At 43.6% G+C, this 21,409-nt stretch overlaps 1 long non-coding RNA gene and 1 pseudogene across 2 annotated transcripts; one reads left to right on the forward strand and one right to left on the reverse strand.

Annotated features, from left to right (window-relative positions):
• Positions 1 to 2,176: 2,176 nt before the first annotated feature.
• Positions 2,177 to 3,216, forward strand: LOC311119417. Its single transcript, XR_014611971.1, has 3 exons — positions 2,177 to 2,225; positions 2,351 to 2,410; positions 2,647 to 3,216. It is a non-coding gene; the product is annotated as an uncharacterized lncRNA (long non-coding RNA).
• A 3,326-nt stretch (positions 3,217 to 6,542) lies between these two features.
• Positions 6,543 to 15,717, reverse strand: LOC311119418 (tripartite motif-containing protein 16-like; annotated as a pseudogene). The gene is made up of 6 exons (XR_014615781.1): positions 15,120 to 15,717; positions 14,600 to 14,695; positions 7,984 to 8,217; positions 7,666 to 7,825; positions 7,481 to 7,540; positions 6,543 to 7,244 (listed from the first exon to the last, which is right to left on the reverse strand). The product of XR_014615781.1 is annotated as a tripartite motif-containing protein 16-like (transcript).
• Between the last annotated feature and the right edge of the window lie 5,692 nt (positions 15,718 to 21,409).

Consider the following 21,409-nt stretch of genomic DNA (forward strand, 5'->3'; position numbering starts at 1 on the left):
GAGGCCTGTGGCATTGCTCTGTTTGGACTATAAGGTCTTTACCAAGTTCCTCGTTAACAGACTGAAGTCCCACCTGGACTCTATTGTACACAAGGACCAAACGTACTGTGTACCAGGATGCTCAATCACAGACAATCTGTTCATAATCAGGAGAAAGCCTTTGATAGGGTGGACCATGAATATCTGTTTAATGTGTTGTTTTGGTTGTGGGGAGAATTATGTGGCCTGTGTTCAAATGCTGTATGCTGGGGCTTCATGTATGGTCAAGGTGTGGGGAGGGCTCAGTAGGCCAGTCTGGGTAGGGAGGGGCATTCACCAGGGATGCCCTCTGTCAGGGCAGCTATACACTCTTGTTATTGAGCCCTTTCTGGGCCTGCTACGCAGGAGGCTACAGGGAGTGTGGGAGCCAGGCATAGGGTTGGGGACAGGCATAGCAGTGGCAGCATACGCTGATGACGTCTGTGTTGGTTAGGGATGAGCAGAACCTACAGGCCCTGGAGAATAGTTTGAGGGTGTACGAGGGGGCGTCTTCTGCTTAGGGAAACTGGGGCAAGAGTGAGGCTCTGTTATGTGGGGCATGGAGGGACAGGGCACCTCCGCAGCTTCCAGGGGGGTTGCATTGGGGCTGTGAGTGGCTCAAGATGCTTGGGGTGTATCTGGGCTCGGAGGGTTGGGATAGGAAGAACTGGGAAGGAGTGTCACAAGCGGTGGTGTCGAGGCTGACGAAGTGGAGGTGGCTCATCTCCCAAGTGGCATACAGAGGGACGGTGCTGATCATCAACAACTTGGTGGCATCCTCTCTATGGCTTAAATTGGCCATTCTCAACGCCCCCGGTGGTCTGCTTGTGGACCTGCAGCGCAAGTTAGTTAATTTTTTCTGGTCAGGGTGGCAGCGTTCTGACTCAGCAGCACAGAGGCTACTGTACCGTACGGAGGTGGGCTGGAGGGAACCAGCATGTGCTCTGTTGAGGAGGGCTGGTGGTTTGGGGCTGGATCAGCAGATCTTCATCATGCGGCCGGAGAGACTCAATACAGCAGGGGTCTCTGATTTCTATGCTGCAGTACTGAGGGCTGGAGCAGCCTGAGGAGGGGCCACCACCGTTTCCACCACTGCAAGTGACAGCAGAGACTGGGGACTGGCAGGAGAGTCCGGAGGACTTACTGACTTTTAACACTCTGAGCTTAGTGGGAGTGAAGGGGCATCAGTGGCAGGGGGTTGTGGGGGCTGAGAGCATGGCAGGGTATAGGTGGAGGGAGCTCTATAAGCTCCCAGTGCTGGAAAGGTCAGGGGTCGTCCAGTGGAGGGTATTACATGGAGCCCTGGACACCAATAGCTGGTTGGCTCGGGTTGACCTGGGAGTTGGGGAGGGGTGTCCGTTTTCTGCAATGACAGACTGTTCATCATGTTTTTTCTGTGTTGCCAGGGTAATGCCATTACTGTTGACGCCTTAGGGTTGAGTTTGAGTTGTACAAAATGATCAACAGTGTGGAGATGTTTCAGGAGGTATGGGGGCTCAGGGGGGCTGTCTGTACGGCTGGAGAGGAGGGGTTGGACGGACGGTTGGAATGTGGTGCTGGTTGGTGTATTGTACTGTGGTGTTGGGTACTGGATAATGTGATTGTGTAGAGGTTGTGGTGGCACGCAATGTGCTTTTAGGGGTGGGGGTGTTAGTGTAATGAGGATGGCTCATTAAAGTAAGACAAGTCTCTCTCTCTCTCTCTCTTAACAGCGCTCTGCACAGGCAGCAGTGGTGGACAGTGATAAGATCTTTACCGAGCTGATCCGCTCCATTGAGAGAAGGCGCTCTGAGGTGAAGGAGCTGATCAGAGCCCAAGAGAAGGCTCAAGTGAGTCAAGCTGAAGGACTCCTGGAGCAACTGGAGCAGGAGATAGCTGAGCTGAGGAAGAGAAGCACTGAGCTGGAGCAGCTCTCACACACAGAGGATCACATCCATTTCCTCCAGGTAACTCAACTGCCTTGATACATGTGATATGAAATTAAAACTCTCAATCATTTGGTTCTCACTCTCTCTCTCTCTCTCTCTCTCTCTCTCTCTCCCCCCAGAGTTATCAGTCTCTCTCCAGTACCAGTGTATCTTCAGACTTACCCAGCATCGTTGTCCGTCCTCTTCAGTACTTTGGAGATGTGAGTAAGACTGTGTCTGAACTGAGAGAGAAACTAGAAGACGTCCTTAAAGGAGAATGGACCAAGATCTCCACTACAGGTGTGTTGAAAATAATAAGAACATCAACTTTAGACCATTGAAAGTTCCCTACTAGTCATATACATGTGGAATATGGTATGATGATAACATTCCCTCTCTCTGTGAATGTGTTTGTGTGTCTGTAGTGAATATAGTGGATGTTGTACTGCCTCCAGAGCCCAAGACCAGAGAACAGATCTTACAATGTGAGTCTCTTTATTCTGAAGTAACTAACAGTCTCTTTTTACTGACACTCCTAACAATCCCTCTAGAAATATATAGCAATAGTAGATCTAATCAAAGACTGGGTATCTATCTGACTCCTCATATTTCTCTGATTTGATCTCTGCTGTGCTCTAATCAAAGACAGGGTAGATACAGTATCTGACTTAACTTATTGTTCTAACTCCCCTCATTGGTCTCTGCTCTGCTCTTCTCCCAGATTCCTGTCAGCTCACACTGGACCCAAACACAGCACACACACACCTCTCTCTGTCTGAAGGGAACAGAAAGGTGACACGTACAGGCCAAGTCCAACCATATCCTGTTCATCCAGACAGATTCACCAAATACTGGCAGGTTCTGTGTAGAGAGGGTCTGTCTGGACGCTGTTACTGGGAGGTGAAGTGGAGTGGGGAGGATGTTTATACAGCAGTCTCATATAAAGACATCAGCAGAACAGGGACAGATGGTGCATTTGGAGACAATAACAAGTCCTGGAGTTTAGACTGCTCTAGTGGTGGTTATTGGTTCAGACACAATAATGTTGAGACTAAAGTATCAGGCCCTCGGTCCTCCAGAGTAGGAGTGTACCTGGATCACAAGGCAGGTACTCTGTCCTTCTACAGTGTCTCTGACACAATGACCCTCCTCCACAGAGTCCAGACCACATTCACTCAGCCCCTCTATCCTGGATTTCATCTCTCTGGTACTGCTGAGCTGGTTAAACTGTAGTAGGGTCCACATAGATACTAGTCATGCTGGTGTAGTCTATAGCTGAGCTGGTTAAACTGTAGTAGGGTCCACATAGATACTAGTCATGCTGGTGTAGTCTATAGCTGAGCTGGTTAAACTGTAGTAGGGTCCACATAGATACTAGTCATGCTGGTGTAGTCTATAGCTGAGCTGGTTAAACTGTAGTAGGGTCCACATAGATACTAGTCATGCTGGTGTAGTCTATAGCTGAGCTGGTTAAACTGTAGTAGGGTCCACATAGATACTAGTCATGCTGGTGTAGTCTATAGCTGAGCTGGTTAAACTGTAGTAGGGTCCACATAGATACTAGTCATGCTGGTGTAGTCTATAGCTGAGCTGGTTAAACTGTAGTAGGGTCCACATAGATACTAGTCATGCTGGTGTAGTCTATAGCTGAGCTGGTTAAACTGTAGTAGGGTCCACATAGATACTAGTCATGCTGGTGTAGTCTATAGCTGAGCTGGTTAAACTGTAGTAGGGTCCACATAGATACTAGTCATGCTGGTGTAGTCTATAGCTGAGCTGGTTAAACTGTAGTAGGGTCCACATAGATACTAGTCATGCTGGTGTAGTCTATAGCTGAGCTGGTTAAACTGTAGTAGGGTCCACATAGATACTAGTCATGCTGGTGTAGTCTATAGCTGAGCTGGTTAAACTGTAGTAGGGTCCACATAGATACTAGTCATGCTGGTGTAGTCTATAGCTGAGCTGATTAAACTGTAGTAGGGTCCACATAGATACTAGTCATGCTGGTGGTGATGGTCCCCAGATATAATACTCTGTTTTTCTGTACAATTATTTTTGTCTGACTGATTTGATCTTCAGAGTTTAATTAAAACTTAATAACGTATTTTTTATCAAATGCAATGTTTTAATTGGCTACATTTACATTAATCATGATGTATGCTGTTAATGTATGTTGGTTGTCATTCAGAACCATTGAAATGTTTTCTCAATTGGTTCTCCGTCTCAATGTAATTTTCCTCAGTATCATTGAACAGGTAGTGTTACTTACTTGCTAATTGAACTATATGGGCCGGTTTCCCGAACACAGATGAAGCCTAGTCCTACACTAAAAAGCATGTTTAATGGAGATGTCCGGGAAACCGGCTCTAAATTTGATATATTTTATTCTCCCATACTGCTCAGTCAAGCAACATTAAACCTGTCCAGCAGGTGGTGCTATTAACCAAACAATAAAAACCCAGCACATATCTTGACTTGTCACTCAGTATATCAGTAATGTTCAGAATTGTACTTTAATATAATTGGAGATTGATGGTCTTTTTAATCCACTATCTAGAGTCAGGAACAGATGAAGTTAGGTCTGCTACTGTTCAGTTATTAAATATGATTGATGGTGATGGGAAATAAAAAATCCATCTAGTAGTAGTTTTCCTTTGCTATTTATTCCAAGGTGTGTCTTTAACTTGTAAATGGATTGTGTTGAAGCTGGCATGTGGTGTGGATGATAGAATAGAGTGAATAGAGGAGAGAAGAGAGGAGGAGAGGAGAACATCATATAGAAGACAGATAAGATAGAGAGACAATTCATAACCAGGGGAGTTACTGACTCTGGCCCAAATGACACGCTGTTCCCTACGTAGTGCACTAGGCTACTTCTGACCAGATCTAAAGTAGTGCACTACATAGGGAATAGGGTGGAGATTTGCTCACTGTCATTAGAATGAAGATTTCCATACAGGAGTTACTGTCTCTGTCCCAAATCTCTCCCTGTTCCCTACGTAGTGCACTAGGCTTCTTTTGACCTGATCTAAAGTAGTCTTCTAGATTTTACATGTTTTCTCCCTGTCATTAGGAAATGACAATATGGTAATGACTTTAGTGGTTTCCTCCCCCTTTGTTTTTATTGGTTGTGTGTTATGTGTGTTGTTGTGTTAGGTTTTCCCCCTGTGTTCCTAATGGAAAATCCATTAACAATGAATCACAAACAAATTATATTCCAGTTGTGTTTAGACAACTTCATGGCTGACATCCCCCAGAACTTTACCTGATGTTCTCTCTCTCTCTCAAACCATACACATTTATGTCATTTAGCAGACGCTCTTATCCAGAGCAACTTACCGTTAGTGCATGTATATATATACATGACTGTATGTCGCTTTAGATAAAAGCGTCCGCTAAATGGCATATTATATTATTATTATATATATTTTTCATACTGGCCCCCATGGGAATCGAAATCACAACCCTGGCATTGCAAACACCATGCTCCATGCACCAAGTTCAATTAGCAAGTAAGTAACACTACCTGTTCCATGATACTGAGGAAAATGACATTGAGACAGAGAACCAATTGAGAAAACATTTCAATGGTTCTGAATGACAACCAACATACATTAACAGCATACATCATGATTAATGTAAATATATCAGATTAAAACATTGCACTTAAAAAAATATGAATGCATTGAATTGTAATTCATAACATCTTCTGAAGATCAAATCAGTCAAATCATTGTACATAAAAACAGAGCAGAATGAATCATCACATCTGGGGACCATCACCACCAGCATAACTAGTATCTATGTGGACGCTACTACAGTTTAACCAGCTCAGCTATAGACTACACCAGCATGACTAGTATCTATGTGGACCCTACTACAGTTTAACCAGCTCAGCTATAGACTACACCAGCATGACTAGTATCTATGTGGACCCTACTACAGTTTAACCAGCTCAGCTATAGACTACACCAGCATGACTAGTATCTATGTGGACCCTACTACAGTTTAACCAGCTCAGCTATAGACTACACCAGCATGACTAGTATCTATGTGGACCCTACTACAGTTTAACCAGCTCAGATATAGACTACACCAGCATGACTAGTATCTATGTGGACCCTACTACAGTTTAACCAGCTCAGCTATAGACTACACCAGCATGACTAGTATCTATGTGGACCCTACTACAGTTTAACCAGCTCAGCTATAGACTACACCAGCATGACTAGTATCTATGTGGACCCTACTACAGTTTAACCAGCTCAGCTATAGACTACACCAGCATGACTAGTATCTATGTGGACCCTACTACAGTTTAACCAGCTCAGCTATAGACTACACCAGCATGACTAGTATCTATGTGGACCCTACTACAGTTTAACCAGCTCAGCTATAGACTACACCAGCATGACTAGTATCTATGTGGACCCTACTACAGTTTAACCAGCTCAGCTATAGACTACACCAGCATGACTAGTATCTATGTGGACCCTACTACAGTTTAACCAGCTCAGCTATAGACTACACCAGCATGACTAGTATCTATGTGGACCCTACTACAGTTTAACCAGCTCAGCTATAGACTACACCAGCATGACTAGTATCTATGTGGACCCTACTACAGTTTAACCAGCTCAGCTATAGACTACACCAGCATGACTAGTATCTATGTGGACCCTACTACAGTTTAACCAGCTCAACTATAGACTACACCAGCATGACTAGTATCTATGTGGACCCTACTACAGTTTAACCAGCTCAGCTATAGACTACATCAGCATGACTAGTATCTATGTGGACCCTACTACAGTTTAACCAGCTCAGCAGTACGAGAGAGCCTAAACCCAGGATAGAGGGGCTGAGTGAATGTGGTCTGGACTCTGTGGAGGAGGGTCATTGTATCAGAGACACTGTAGAAGGACAGAGTTCCTGCCTTGTGATCCAGGTCCACTCCTACTCTGGAGGACTGAGGGCCTGATACTTTAGTCACAACATTATTGTGTCTGAACCAATAACTACCACTAGAGCACCCTAAACTCCAGGACTTGTCATTGTATCCAAATCCACCATCTGTCCCTGTTCTGCTGATGTCTTTATATGAGACTGCTGTATAAACCCACAACCCACTCCACTCCACCTCCCAGTAACAGCGTCCAGACAGACCCTCTCTACACAGAACCTGCCACCAGTTGGTGAATCTGTCTGGATGAACAGGATATGGTTGGACTTGGCCTTTACATGTCACCTTTCTGTTCCCTTCAGACAGAGAGAGGAGTGTGCCTGCTGTGTTTGGGTCCAGTGTGAGCTGACAGGAATCTGGGAGAAGAGCAGAGCAGAGACCAATGAGGGGAGTTAGAACAATAAGTGAAGTCAGATACTGTATCTACCCTGTCTTTGATTAGAGCACAGCAGAGATCAAATCAGAGAAATATGAGGAGTCAGATAGATACCCAGTCTTTGATTTGATCTACTATTGCTATATATTTCTAGAGGGATTGTTAGGAGTGTCAGTAAAAAGAGACTGTTAGTTACTTCAGAATAAAGAGACTCACATTGTAAGAACTGTTCTCTGGTCTTGGGCTCTGGAGGCAGTACAACATCCACTATATTCACTACAGACACACAAACACATTCACAGAGAGAGGGAATGTTATCATCACACCATATTCCACATGTATATGACTAGTAGGGAACTTTCAATGGTCTAAAGTTGATGTTCTTATTATTTTCAACACACCTGTAGTGGAGATCTTGGTCCATTCTCCTTTAAGGACGTCTTCTAGTTTCTCTCTCAGTTCAGACACAGTCTTACTCACATCTCCAAAGTACTGAAGAGGACGGACAACGATGCTGGGTAAGTCTGAAGATACACTGGTACTGGAGAGAGATTGATAACTCTGGAGAGAGAGAGAGAGAGAGAGAGAGAGAGAGAGAGAGAGAGAGAGAGAGAGAGAGAGAGAGAGAGAGAGAGAGAGAGAGAGAGAGAGGGAGGGAGCAGAACCAAATGATTGAGAGTTTTAATTTCATATCACATGTATCAAGGCAGTTGAGTTACCTGGAGGAAATGGATGTGATCCTCTGTGTGTGAGAGCTGCTCCAGCTCAGTGCTTCTCTTCCTCAGCTCAGCTATCTCCTGCTCCAGTTGCTCCAGGAGTCCTTCAGCTTGACTCACTTGAGCCTTCTCTTGGGCTCTGATCAGCTCCTTCACCTCAGAGCGCCTTCTCTCAATGGAGCGGATCAGCTCGGTAAAGATCTTATCACTGTCCTCCACTGCTGCCTGTGCAGAGCGCTGTTAAGAGAGAGAGAGAGAGAGACTTGTCTTACTTTAATGAGCCATCCTCATTACACTAACACCCCCACCCCTAAAAGCACATTGCGTGCCACCACAACCTCCACACAATCACATTATCCAGTACCCAACACCACAGTACAATACACCAACCAGCACCACATTCCAACCGTCCATCCAACCCCTCCTCTCCAGCCGTACAGACAGCCCCCCTGAGCCCCCATACCTCCTGAAACATCTCCACTCTGTTGATCATTTTGTACAACTCAAACTCAACCCTAAGGCGTCAACAGTAATGGCATTACCCTGGCAACACAGAAAAAACATGATGAACCGTTTTCTGTCATTGCAGAAAACGGACACCCCTCCCCAACTCTCAGGTCAACCCGAGCCAACCAGCTATTGGTGTCCAGGGCTCCATGTAATACCCTCCACTGGACGACCCCTGACCTTTCCAGCACTGGGAGCTTAGAGCTTCTCCACCTATACCCTGCCATGCTCTCAGCCCCCACAACCCCCTGCCACTGATGCCCCTTCACTCCCACTAAGCTCAGAGTGTTAAAGGTCAGTGAGTCCTCCGGACTCTCCTGCCAGTCCCCAGTCTCTGCTGTCACTTGCAGTGGTGGAAACGGTGGTGGCCCCTCCTCAGGCTGCTCCAGCCCTCAGTACTGCAGCATAGAAATCAGAGACCCCTGCTGTATTGAGTCTCTCCTGCCGCATGATGAAGAGCTGCTGATCCAGCCCCAAACCACCAGCCCTTCTCAACAGAGCACATGCTGGTTCCCTCCAGCTCACCTCCGTACGGTACAGTAGCAATACACGTCCTGTCCAATAATTTCCCAGACCTTTTAAAAAAAAAAATCAGAGGCAGACCGTCTGAGAGACGGCAGCTGAGAGTTTGTGAAAGGCCAGGTAAATGTCAATTTGATTTCTCTGTGACAGAGAGAGTTTGGAAAGGTCTGTGAGCAGAACCTGAGAACACCCAGGATCACAGAGTTCTGCCCTCTATAAATCAGAGTACAGCTCCACAGCCGCGGCCTCATCTCCCCACAACAGAAGTTACCCACCCATCAGGCTCCCTCATCTCCCCCACAACAGAAGTTACCCACCCATCAGGCTCCCTCATCTCCCCACAACAGAAGTGACCCACCCATCAGGCTCCCTCATCTCCCCACAACAGAAGTTACCCACCCATCAGGCTCCCTCATCTCCCCCACAACAGAAGTTTCCCACCCATCAGGCTCCCTCATCTCCCCACAACAGAAGTTACCCACCCATCAGGCTCCCTCATCTCCCCCACAACAGAAGTTACCCACCCATCAGGATCCCTCATCTCCCCCACAACAGAAGCTCCCCACCCATCAGGCTCCCTCATCTCCCCACAACAGAAGTTACACGCCTATCAGACCAACGTAAACAATGGATTTTCTTGGTTTCCCCACTCTGTTTTTCCAACCCAAAAGAACTGGGAGCATCCATCTCCCTCAACATGGAAAATCTAGCTCTTACAAGTGATCCTTTTGCTTTCTCTGAAATGAAAGCCCCTAGGTCCCTGCGTAGTTCAGATAGATTATCTTGTAGCCCCACCCTACCTTGCCCCACCAGCTCAGCCTCCCCCTCACGTATGAACCGCTCAAGCTCCCCCAGTACTCTCCTGGCCTCTGAAGAGGAAAAATATGTATACTGCTGACAGAAAACCTGAATCTGGGCTTTCCCTACATCCCACCACTGACTGAGAGACTCAAACTCCCCCTTCTACTGTCCCCACCTCTCCCAAAAGCCATGGAAGCTTGAGCAAAAAGTGACATCTTGGAAGAGCTTTTGTGAGAGATTTATTATTTGTATAATTGATGGGATGACTAACTTAGAAATAATGCATTCTGGACTGTGCTAATGTAGGTTGTGTCACCTGGCAAGCTGTGATTGATGTGAAGAGCTGTTTTAGGGGGTAAAATGAGATAAGGATTTGTGTCTCCAGATACTGGAATATACTGGTTCTTTGTGATCTATGAACCTTCCTTGGACGTAGGAATGGTGTCTAAGGGAGCTGGCTCTTCTCACTATGACAGGTTGTTATGATGAACGTATGCCTGGAAACAGGGATGCGCTAAGAGGAGGGGGACTAGCCTGTGCGCCAACGGATTGGCTGAGTAAGTCTAAACCACGCTCAAGCGTCTACTCTGATTGGCCAGCAGAGAGGTGGGAACTCTCTCTCTGTAATAGTATTTGAGAAAGAACCTAGAACAATTGATTAGTTCTCTGAAGTGCCCTGCGAGGTATTTCAAAGAGCCCGTATATACGAAACATCATATTTACCATTGAAGGTTTTTGCATTAATTAAAATAACTAGTATATCTTAGAAGTTGTGTTGACCTCTTTTGTTCCTAATACCAGATTTGAATTGACGCAACTTTGACACTTTACATGGAATTTCCAATAGGACACCTGCCTGGGCCCTGGTGAAACAGAGAACTGAGCCCTGTACTAGGTGCAGACACATTTTGGAAAGCAAAGACAAGGTCACTGATTTAGGCTCTAACCACTAACAACCTACCATTACACACCTCTTTTGCTACCCCTGCACTAAGATTTGTGCCATGGCTCAGCACCTGCGCCCCCTTCCACCAGACCCCCAATACACTTCATTAATCACATCACTGTGTGTCTCTTGCTAAAATAATCACGTTTAAATGTTTTGGTTTGACATATTCCCCCAGTCTCTGCCGCCGTTCATGTTAAGGAAGTCTAACCATGAAATCTCCATAAGAGATGGGAGGGAAATCACCACAATCAGAAAACCAGTAGAGAAGCACATAAAGCCGCCATGCCAGAAAAAAACATCCATTTAAGCAGATTCTGAAGACATGCCCTTAAGAACCCATGACCCATTTTCTCAGCCTATACCGCTTCCTGGGTGAGAGGACACTAAACCCCTCATTCTTCATCACGTGTTGTACTGACCTTACAAACCTTCCAGGATCAATAAAATAAGACTCCAGCAGAACCTTCTTTTTCCCCTTTAGTCTCCATCAGGAACCTAGAAAGTTCTCTCACCATATATACTGGGCCCTCAGCCTGACTGGCTGACAGCTCTGGATCCAATGAGCCGTCTGAAAACGAGACGCCTTGTCCTCCGCTCCCGCAGACTCACCTCCCCCCTCTTCCTCCTCCTCCATTGGCACGGTACCGTCCTCCTCCTCCCCAGTCTCTGCCCCCCTGCACTTCCCCCCTGATCAGAGCCTCTTCCCCAATGACAGGCAATATTTCCTGGGATGAGCCCACCAAGCCTTTGTCGACCGGAGTCTTCAGCAACCTGCCTCTGCTCACGAAGCCATAGCAAATGAATTGAAGCAAACCATCACTGAGCCTCTTCTGACTGGAATGATCCTTAGAATTAAATTTTCCCTAAATGGCACCAAAAAATTTCTACTTTTTATTTCACCACTACAATCTGTTTTTTGCACGAAACAGAAAAAAATAAGTAATAAATAACAACTGGTGTAGAAAGTAAACATCCACACCTCGATGGTGCCAAGTGTGCTTATATCTGCATTACCAGGAAGTAGGGAAAAAATGGCAACTCCGGACTATTTCTGGTCTAGCGATCGATGACAGCAGAGTACGCTGCCCAACCTGATGTCATTAGAAAGAGGAGATTATACTGATTAAAATGGTGTCCGACATGAAAAAAACTAAATATACACATTGTGAGATATTTTCCGAAATATACCAGCATGCCTCTCCATAGGAAAACAATGGGGGGAGCTCAGAGTTCCAAGGGCAAAAAGTATTTGGGGGCTAGCGTTTGATGACAACGGAGTACGCTGCCCAGCCTTACATCATTACAAAAAGGATATTATCCTGATTCAAATGGTGTAGAACTTTAAACCATTAAAATAAATACATATATTTGACATAATTGGTGAAATAAACAGACATGTCCCTATTTCCCCAAAACAATGGCAGTCTGAAAGTTCTAAGATCAGTCTTTTATTTAACCAGTTGACCATTTATCTACGACCATTTGCCTTTTTGCGTTTAACATTTTGTGATTTGTAATCTAGCGGTTAAGAGCGTTGGGCAGTAACCGAAAGGTGGCTGGTTCGAATCCCTGAGCCGACTAGGTGAGAAATCTGTAACCTTGTACATCGACAGATTTAGGCACTTAACCCTAGTGGTTCTGGATAAGAGCGTCTGCTAAATGACTCACATGGAAATGTAAACTAGGCCTCTGTGAAAGCGTGGCAATAACTTATTAACTTTACATTATTCCCAGACAGACTCCTCTGAAGGCAGGCAGGCAGCACACTCCTGAGAACTAACTGCTCAGCAAAGCAAAGGCTCTTTTGAGAGCCACCAGTTTTATATAGAAAGCTCATTTTCAGTGTCTGTATCCAGTGTCTGTGTTTATGTTAAGGGGGTGATAAAGACAACCATCTATATATATATATATATATATATATATATATATATATATATATATATATATATATATATATATATATATATTGAATATATAATTAACTAAACGTATGGTGTTTTTGGTTAATGTCAGTTTCATTGTTTGTTATGCTATAAATTGTTATTTTATGGTTGTAAGTGATAAAATGAAGTAGAACATCTTATATTTCGCAATTCCGAGTAATTACTACTTTAGTAAGTATATACACTTTATTCAGTACTACTGCAATTGCTTAATAATTCCAATAGATGGCAGCATAAGACCACGAATGACATTTCAGAAGCTTAGTTTAGTTCTCTCCCTGGATATACCACCACTCCCCCTCACAGGAAAACTCCTGCGCAAGTGAGTTGCATGATGAGGTTAATTTTCTAACCGCGAGGGTTGCATGATGTAATTTATTGGCGGGCTGGAAGATGCACTCGTCTTTTCTATTCCGAGGCTGTTTACTGCAAATATGAAATATTAAGAAGGTTGTTATTATGCATGTTAACTAGGGTTGAGGTTAGCGCATCTGACTTGTGATTATTTGGCTGGGATTCAATACCTGCTAGAGTTAATATTTTGTTGCTCTCCCAAAAGCAACACAGGCTTAATACAAGATATATAGCTAACTCTGAAGTAATGAGTGACAATTTTAGAAAATCATGGAACATAGTGTTTGGTTGCATGCTATTTTATGGTCAATCATATTGCTGCTTGTAGCCTATAACTGATGCTTCATGGTCTTATGCTGCAATCTATTGGAAATATTTAGCAATTAAAAGTTACTCATTCACGTAAAGACATTGGTGAGGTAGCTGAGAAATAAAGTGTATTTTTCTTATTAATTCTGGAGATCAGTCTCAAACCTGCCCCACCTATGACATGCCAATTGCTGGACTTTCACATAGAGGTTACTAGGTCACACCCAGTTCAAACCACATTTAAAAAATAAAACAAATGTGTTGTTTATCAAGTGTTCTGCCTTGCAATAATACCTGTAATAAAATGACTAATATAAAGCAAAAAGTTTATATATTTATATATATTTAAAAAATAGCAATAAATGCAATTTAGTACTATAATGGTATTTACTAACGTAAAACGGCGGGAATCACAAACACCAGCAGTCTTCAACCTTAATTGCTCCACTTCTACACTTAACGCTACCCCAGAAATCACTCCTTTCAATGGTGTCCTGTTCCTAAGAGCAAAGCAAGAAACAGATCTTGACCCAAGTTGCGTGACACGGAGCGCCCACTCCCTCTGGTCAGAAGAAACACAAACAAATATCACAAGTCCACTACAGGTTACCTTCACTGATTCAACTGCACCCAACTCCTTTCCCACCCACCCTGAAACCACAAATGAATCTGCCAAAAGGTATGGATCCACTTTCTCCAAAAATGTAACTACTACTGCACCAGATTCTTCTTTATCATGTCCATTGATGCCAGGCTCTGGTTCTGAGCTCATCACCACACCTTCTACCTCACTTAACTCTCCCTCATTCATTTCCATTTCACCTCCTGAACTTGGTCTGACTCACTCTGTTTGCACTTGAATTATAACATTTGAAATGTCTCTATTACTTTGAAACGTTTGTGAGTGTAACGTTTACTGTTAATTTCTGATCATTGATTTCACTTTTGTTTATTATTTATTTAACCTGCTTTGGTAATGTAACATGTTTCCCATGTCAATAAAGCCCATTTAATTGAATTGAGAGAGAGTGAGAGAGAGAGAGCTCTGTTAATGTATAGCGGACATGAGTCACTCATGGTTACTCATGGTTATGTGATGAGGTAGCCCCACTTGTGACTTTAAGACAGCCTGTTCCCAACAGTGGGGCCAATGGGATTGGATAGGGGCATCTCTCTCTCTCTGACTGGAAGAGAGAAGTGAAATGGTGTGTCTCCTCTGGTCAACAATACTCACCTTGAGACACTCCACAGCCTGTTGGAGCTCCTTCAGCTCCTTCTCTCTCTCCTGGAATCTCTGCTGGACCTTCTGCTGACTCATCCCCAGCTGCCTCTGTGGAGAATCACTCTTCAATGAGCTATCAAGCTTTATTTGTCCAGTAGATCAATAGTATAGTAATGGGACATAGGGCACATAGAGAGGAAGGTCTAAAATCTTGAGGAAGTTCCTTTACCATATGACATTTTCTATGTTGCTATGTTAATTATTATAGGTTTTATGGTAGGTGTACATGTATCAAGGGGTTGAGGCTGAACTTTGAACTCTTAAAAGGGCATTCGGAATGATAATAGTGTTTGACATCAGAAAATGGTGATACATTTGGATCAAACTCAATATACTCAAGGTTTGTGTTCATATTTGTTCTGCTGAGGATCAATTTCATTTGATTTCTCTCATATTCAAACAGACTTAGTTCCTACTGTATCTTTAATTCTTTGTTTATCAGACAGTCACCAACAAGTAGTTCTGGTCTTACCTGTTTCTCAGTCCTCTCTGCTGCAGCTGACACTGTATCATGGCCTTTATGTTCATCCATTGTACACAGCAGACAGATACACTGCTGATCGGTACGACAGTAAACCTCCAGCAGTTTGTCATGATGAGAGCAGATCTTCTCCTGTAGTTGTGTGGTGGCTTTGACCAGCTTGTGCTTCTTGAATGCAGGATATTCATAGTGAGGTTGGAGGTGAGTCTCACAGTAAGAGGCCAGACACACCAGACAGGACATGAGGGCTTTCTGCTTTCTGGTCCCAGTGCAGAAAATCACACGCCACATCTCCAGGTCCAGCATAGCACAGAGCAGGAGGGGGAGCAGCCTGGAGTCCTGTCTTCTTCAGTTTCTCCACCATCTCAGCCAACATGGTATTTTTCCTCAGATTAGGCCTTGGAGTGAAGGTCTCTCTGCACTGAGGACAGCTATAGACCCCTTTCAGAACATCCTGATCCCAGCAGTCCTCAATACAGCGCCTACAGTAACTGTGTCCACAGGCAGTAGTGACCGGCTCCTTCAGTGGATCCAGACAGACAGAACAACAGAACTGGTCCTGGTTCAGCAGAACTCCCTGCTGAGCCATTTGGATGGTTGTTCACTCTCACACAGACAGACGACACAGAGACTCAGATCAGTTTCGTTTCCACAGAAGTGAGTTTTTGGGAGGGCGAGGACTTTCTGGATCTGCCAGATAGGTGAGGTTAGAGGGAGGGAGGGAGGGAGGGAGGGAGGGATAGAGAGAGAACTGCGTTCAACGTGGAGAGGGAGACAAATATTTTAGTTTCTAGGTTAGGGCCCTTCATTTGGAATAAATCTAACAAATATGAGTTGTTAGAATATATAAAGGGTAACAGTTCCTATGAAGTACATATTATAATTATTATAATAAGCTTCATAATGCCTTATAATACACTTATGTGTTATAACACTGATTATAAGTGTCTATAATAATTAATAAGTGGTTGTAATGGGGGGGGGGTTTGATATTGATACAATATACTGTAGTTTAAATGAATACTGTATGTATTGACTGATCATTGAGAATGAGGTAATACTTTACATTACAGTGTGGTTATTACTGTTAGGCCTAGGGTCAGGGTTAGAGTTACTACATTCACCAGTAACCCTAACCCTAGCCATATCTAGGACTAAAAAGAGAAGACGTTTTATAATCAGAGTTCTTTGTATCTCTTCTTAGTCAGACAGAAACCCCCCACATCTTATAGGTGGACGGGGTTATGAACATATCCAATGAAATATTTCTGCAACCAGAAGAAATGAAACTGCCTTTCAGCAGGAAAAGCTTCTCTAATAATCCTAACCATTGCTGGGTGTCTTCAGAGACTGAGGTATAGAGACACACTGTCAAGTCAAATCATCTGGCTGTGCTTTCATGTCAAAACATTTATTATTTTCTATTCATAAAATTCTATTGTATTATATCTTTGATAATATATTATATCCATAGGCTCCACTCTGTATAGTGTTAATGATGACTGTTTGTTCTGTACATTGATTGAATGGTTAGGACTATCTCACTGTATTCACTGTTTAAATCCCAAGAGACCAGGAGATCTAAAGGAAGCCTTCAACACTGTATCCCTTCATCCAGTCATAGTAAACAACCTCTGTCTGTCTGTCTGTACGTCTGTCTGTCTGTAAACACAGCCAACTTTTCTGCGGTGGTTGTTGTTGCTATCAGTGCTGCACAGCTATTTTCACGTCTCTCCAGAGATGGTCGATCGGGTTCAACTCCAGGATCTGCCTGGACCACTCAAGGACATTCAGAGACTTGTCCCGAAGCCACTCCTGCGTTGTCTTGGCTGTGTGCTTAGGGTTGTTGTCTTGTTGGAAGTTGAACATTCGCCCCAGTCTGAGATCCTGAGCGCTCTGAAGCAGGTTTTCATCAAGGATCTCTCTGTACTTTGCTCTGTTCATTTTTCCCTCGATCCTGGCTATTCTCCCAGTCCGTGCCTCTGAAAAACATCCCTGCCACATCTCCAGGTCCAGCATAGCACAGAGCAGGAGGGGGAGCAGCCTGGAGTCCTGTCTTCTTCAGTTTCTCCACCACTTATGCGAGCACAGCACTCCTGTTCAGAATAGGTCTTGGGGTGAAGGTATGTCTGCACTGCACTCAATCTGGTTTATTTAGTTCCCCAGCGCAGGTTAAGTAGTGGAAAGAACATGTTGGGTTATTTTGACCCAGACAGTTTGGTTGCGTGAATAACCCAATATGTTGGGTTGTTAGTATTAACAGAACACGGGTTAATTTAACCATCAGTTGGGTATTTTTTACTCTCATGCTTGGTTGACCTAGCAACTGGGTCTGTTTTAATGTCATGCTTGGTTGACCTAGTAACTGGGTCTGTTCTAATGTCATGCTTGGTTGACCTAGCAACTGGGTCTGTTTTAATGTCATGCTTGGTTGACCTAGCAACTGGGTCTGTTTTAATGTCATGCTTGGTTGACCTAGCAACTGGGTCTGTTTTAATGTCATGCTTGGTTGACCTAGCAACTGGGTCTGTTTTAATGTCATGCTTGGTTGACCTAGCAACTGGGTCTGTTTTAATGTCATGCTTGGTTGACCTAGCAACTGGGTCTGTTTTAATGTCATCCTTGGTTGCCCTAGCAACTGGGTCTGTTTTAATGTCATGCTTGGTTGACCTAGTAACTGGGTCTGTTCTAATGTCATGCTTGGTTGACCTAGCAACTGGGTCTGTTTTAATGTCATGCTCGGTTGACCTAGCAACTGGGTCTGTTTTAATGTCATGCTTGGTTTACCTAGCAACTGGGTCTGTTTTAATGTCATGCTTGGTTGACCTAGTAACTGGGTCTGTTCTAATGTCATGCTTGGTTGACCTAGCAACTGGGTCTGTTTTAATGTCATGCTTGGTTGACCTAGCAACTGGGTCTGTTTTAATGTCATGCTTGGTTGACCTAGCAACTGGGTCTGTTTTAATGTCATGCTTGGTTGACCTAGCAACTGGGTCTGTTTTAATGTCATGCTTGGTTGACCTAGCAACTGGGTCTGTTTTAATGTCATGCTTGGTTGCCCTAGCAACTGGGTCTGTTTTAATGTCATGCTTGGTTGACCTAGCAACTGGGTCTGTTTTAATGTCATCCTTATTGTAGGTTAGTTTAAGGCGTTTACATACTGTAAACTCAATTTTTCCTTATTAAATTATTCTATAATATGTAGAGTATTTATTACATATTATAATAAGGTATACCACTGTATTATAGCCCAACAATGAGACATACGTGGACTTTTAGGAAACTCTATAAGCATAATTGAAGCTACAAAAATGTCAATGTTCAACCTTAACATGTGCTAACTACGCAACAGACCAGATGAACAGGAAATATATTTACTCTCATGGGTGGCTAAAAATAACTATCTGAAAGCCACACCCCTACTAAACTATGCCTACAGTCTTCTGATCTGACCTGCTGGTTCATATCTCAATAACCAAGCAACAATAACCCAACACCCAGCATCCATAACCCAGCAGTTTTAAAAAAAACAACCCAACTAAGTGACCCAACGCCTGCAACCCAACATTTGGGTCAACCAAACAACCCAGTATTGTTTAGAGTGTGGGGACAGGTGTAGACCCCTTTCAGATCATCCTGATCCCAGCTTTCTTTAATACAGCCCATACAATAGCTGTGTCCACAGGCAGTAGTCACCGGATCCTTCAGTGGATCCAGACAGACGGAGCAACAGAACAGTTCTAGAGTCAGCCATTTTAGTGCTTTCACCTGAAGGTTGAGCAACAGGGTGTCAAAAATGACTTTCTGTTCATGGAACTCTACACCAGAGGACAGGGAGTGGCTTCCTCTTGACTGTGTACTCTGTATCTACAGGTTTTTGGGGGATGGAAGTAAAGCTAAGAAGATGACGTTGCATACAGCTGTGTCCACAGGGAATAGTAACTGGATCCTTTGGTAGATCCAGACAGCAGAGTGGATATTTTAAAAGGGCCTCTGCAATGTCCATACAACAAACTGCACAGCAGAGTATCAGAGATAACTTTAATTTCTTTGAAAGTCTGAGTGGTGGGGGAGGCCTTTTAGATCTGTTTGGAGACGTTAGTCCTGGATGGATGCACTGAGGTATATAGGGATGGAAGCCACAGTGACGTGTTTATTTTTTTATTTTTTTTATTTAACCTTTATTTAACCAGGTATGCCAGTTGAGAACAGGTTCTCATTTACAACTGTGACCTGGCCAAGATAAAGCAAAGCAGTGCAATAAAAACAACACAGAGTTACATATGGGGTAAAAAACATAAAGTCAAAAATACAACAGAAAATATATATACAGTGTGTGCAAATGTAGCAAGTTATGGAGGTAAGGCAATACATAGGCTATAGTGCAAAATAATTACAATAGTATTAACACTGGAATGCTAGATGTGCAAGAGATTATGTGCAAATAGAGATACTGGGGTGCAAAATAAATAACAATATAGGGATGAGGTAGTTGGGTGGGCTAATTTCAGATGGGCTGTGTACAGGTGCAGTGATCGGTAAGGTGCTCTGACAACTGATGCTTAAAGTTATTGAGGGAGATAAGAGTCTCCAGCTTCAGAGATTTTTGCAATTCGTTCCAGTCATTGGCAGCAGAGAACTGGAAGGAATGGCGGCCAAAGGAGGTGTTGGCTTTGGGAATGACCAGTGAGATATACCTGCTGGAGCGCAGACTACGGGTGGGTGCTGCTATGGTGACCAATGAGCTAAGATAAGGCGGGGATTTGCCTAGCAGTGATTTATAGATGGCCTGGAGCCAGTGGGTTTGACGACGAACATGTAGTGAGGACCAGCCAACAAGAGCGTACAGGTCACAGTGGTGGGTAGTGTATGGGGCTTTGGAGATAAAACGGATGGCACTGTGATAGACTACATCTAATTTGCTGAGTAGAGTGTTGGAGGCTATTTTGTAAATGACATCGCCGAAGTCAAGGATCGGTAGGATAGTCAGTTTTACGAGGGCATGTTTGGCAGCATGAGTGAAGGAGGCTTTGTTTCGAAATAGGAAGCCGATTCTAGATTTAACTTTGGATTGGAGATTCTTTATGTGAGTCTGGAAGTTGAGTTTACAGTCTAACCAGACACCTAGGTATTTGTAGTTGTCCACATACTCTAGGTCAGACCCGTCGAGAGTAGTGATTCTAGTCGGGTGGGCGGGTGCCAGCAGCGTTCGATTGAAAAGCATGCATTTAGTTTTACTAGTGTTTAAGAGCAGTTGGAGGCTACTGAAGGAGTGTTGTATGGCATTGAAGCTCGTTTGGAGGTTTGTTAACACAGTGTCCAATGAAGGGCCAGATGTATACAAAATGGTGTCGTCTGCGTAGAGGTGGATCTGAGAGTCACCAGCAGCAAGAGCTGGTAACCAAATATAAGGTTGTGGTAAAACATTACAACGTTTTAAAGGTTCCATAAATGTACAGTGACCTATTCAGAAGCCACAGTGGTGAATGATGAATATGTAAAATCAAAAGTTTTCTTTCATTTTCAGTCATGTAAAATGATCATAAATTGTAAAGAAACATGTGGATGCAGTGGGGTGCAAATACCTCTGTAGAATTAATTAAGCGAGAAATGGCGGTGGAAATGGCTTTATGCACAAATATTGATATAATAACCATCATATTGAAGTAAACTTGGAGTCACACGATGATATGTGGTGTGGTCCTCCCACTACGACTCGGGAAACCATGCAGTTTATTAAGCTACAGATGAAATAAGTTATGCTGAACTTCACAGGGTGGTGAAAGTGCACGGTGATGAGCTTGATGCTCCTTTCCAATAAATATCGAGGGTCTTTCTGTCCATAATAATGTCATCATGTAGGTAGCCTGTCCAGAGTGGGCACGTTCACTATATAATGCACAACCAAATCTGACAAAACCATCGGTAGAGTTGAAAATGTGATGGAAACCCATTTAACAGAACGTTTTTAACCGGTTTTTGTATTTTCCCAAAAATATATTTGCATGTGCATTACATCATCATGCACAGCCATTTATCCTCAACAAGTCAATTTGATGGAAACATCTCTGCTGGTAAAATTCACGTTTTTATGAAAATTTTACAAAATTTACATAAAAATCTGTCGCCAGTCGAATGGAAACAGATTTTCATGCGAATTTTCAAAAATCTGCATAAAAACAATATCCTCATCTATAACTGGGTCTGTTTTAATGTCATGCTTGGTTGACCTAGCAACTGGGTCTGTTTTAATGTCATGCTTGGTTGACCTAGCAACTGGG

The sequence above is a fragment of the Coregonus lavaretus genome (assembly GCF_964263955.1).
Source record: "Coregonus lavaretus genome assembly, contig: HAP1_SCAFFOLD_6459, whole genome shotgun sequence".
NCBI classification, from domain to species: Eukaryota; Metazoa; Chordata; class Actinopteri; order Salmoniformes; family Salmonidae; genus Coregonus; species Coregonus lavaretus.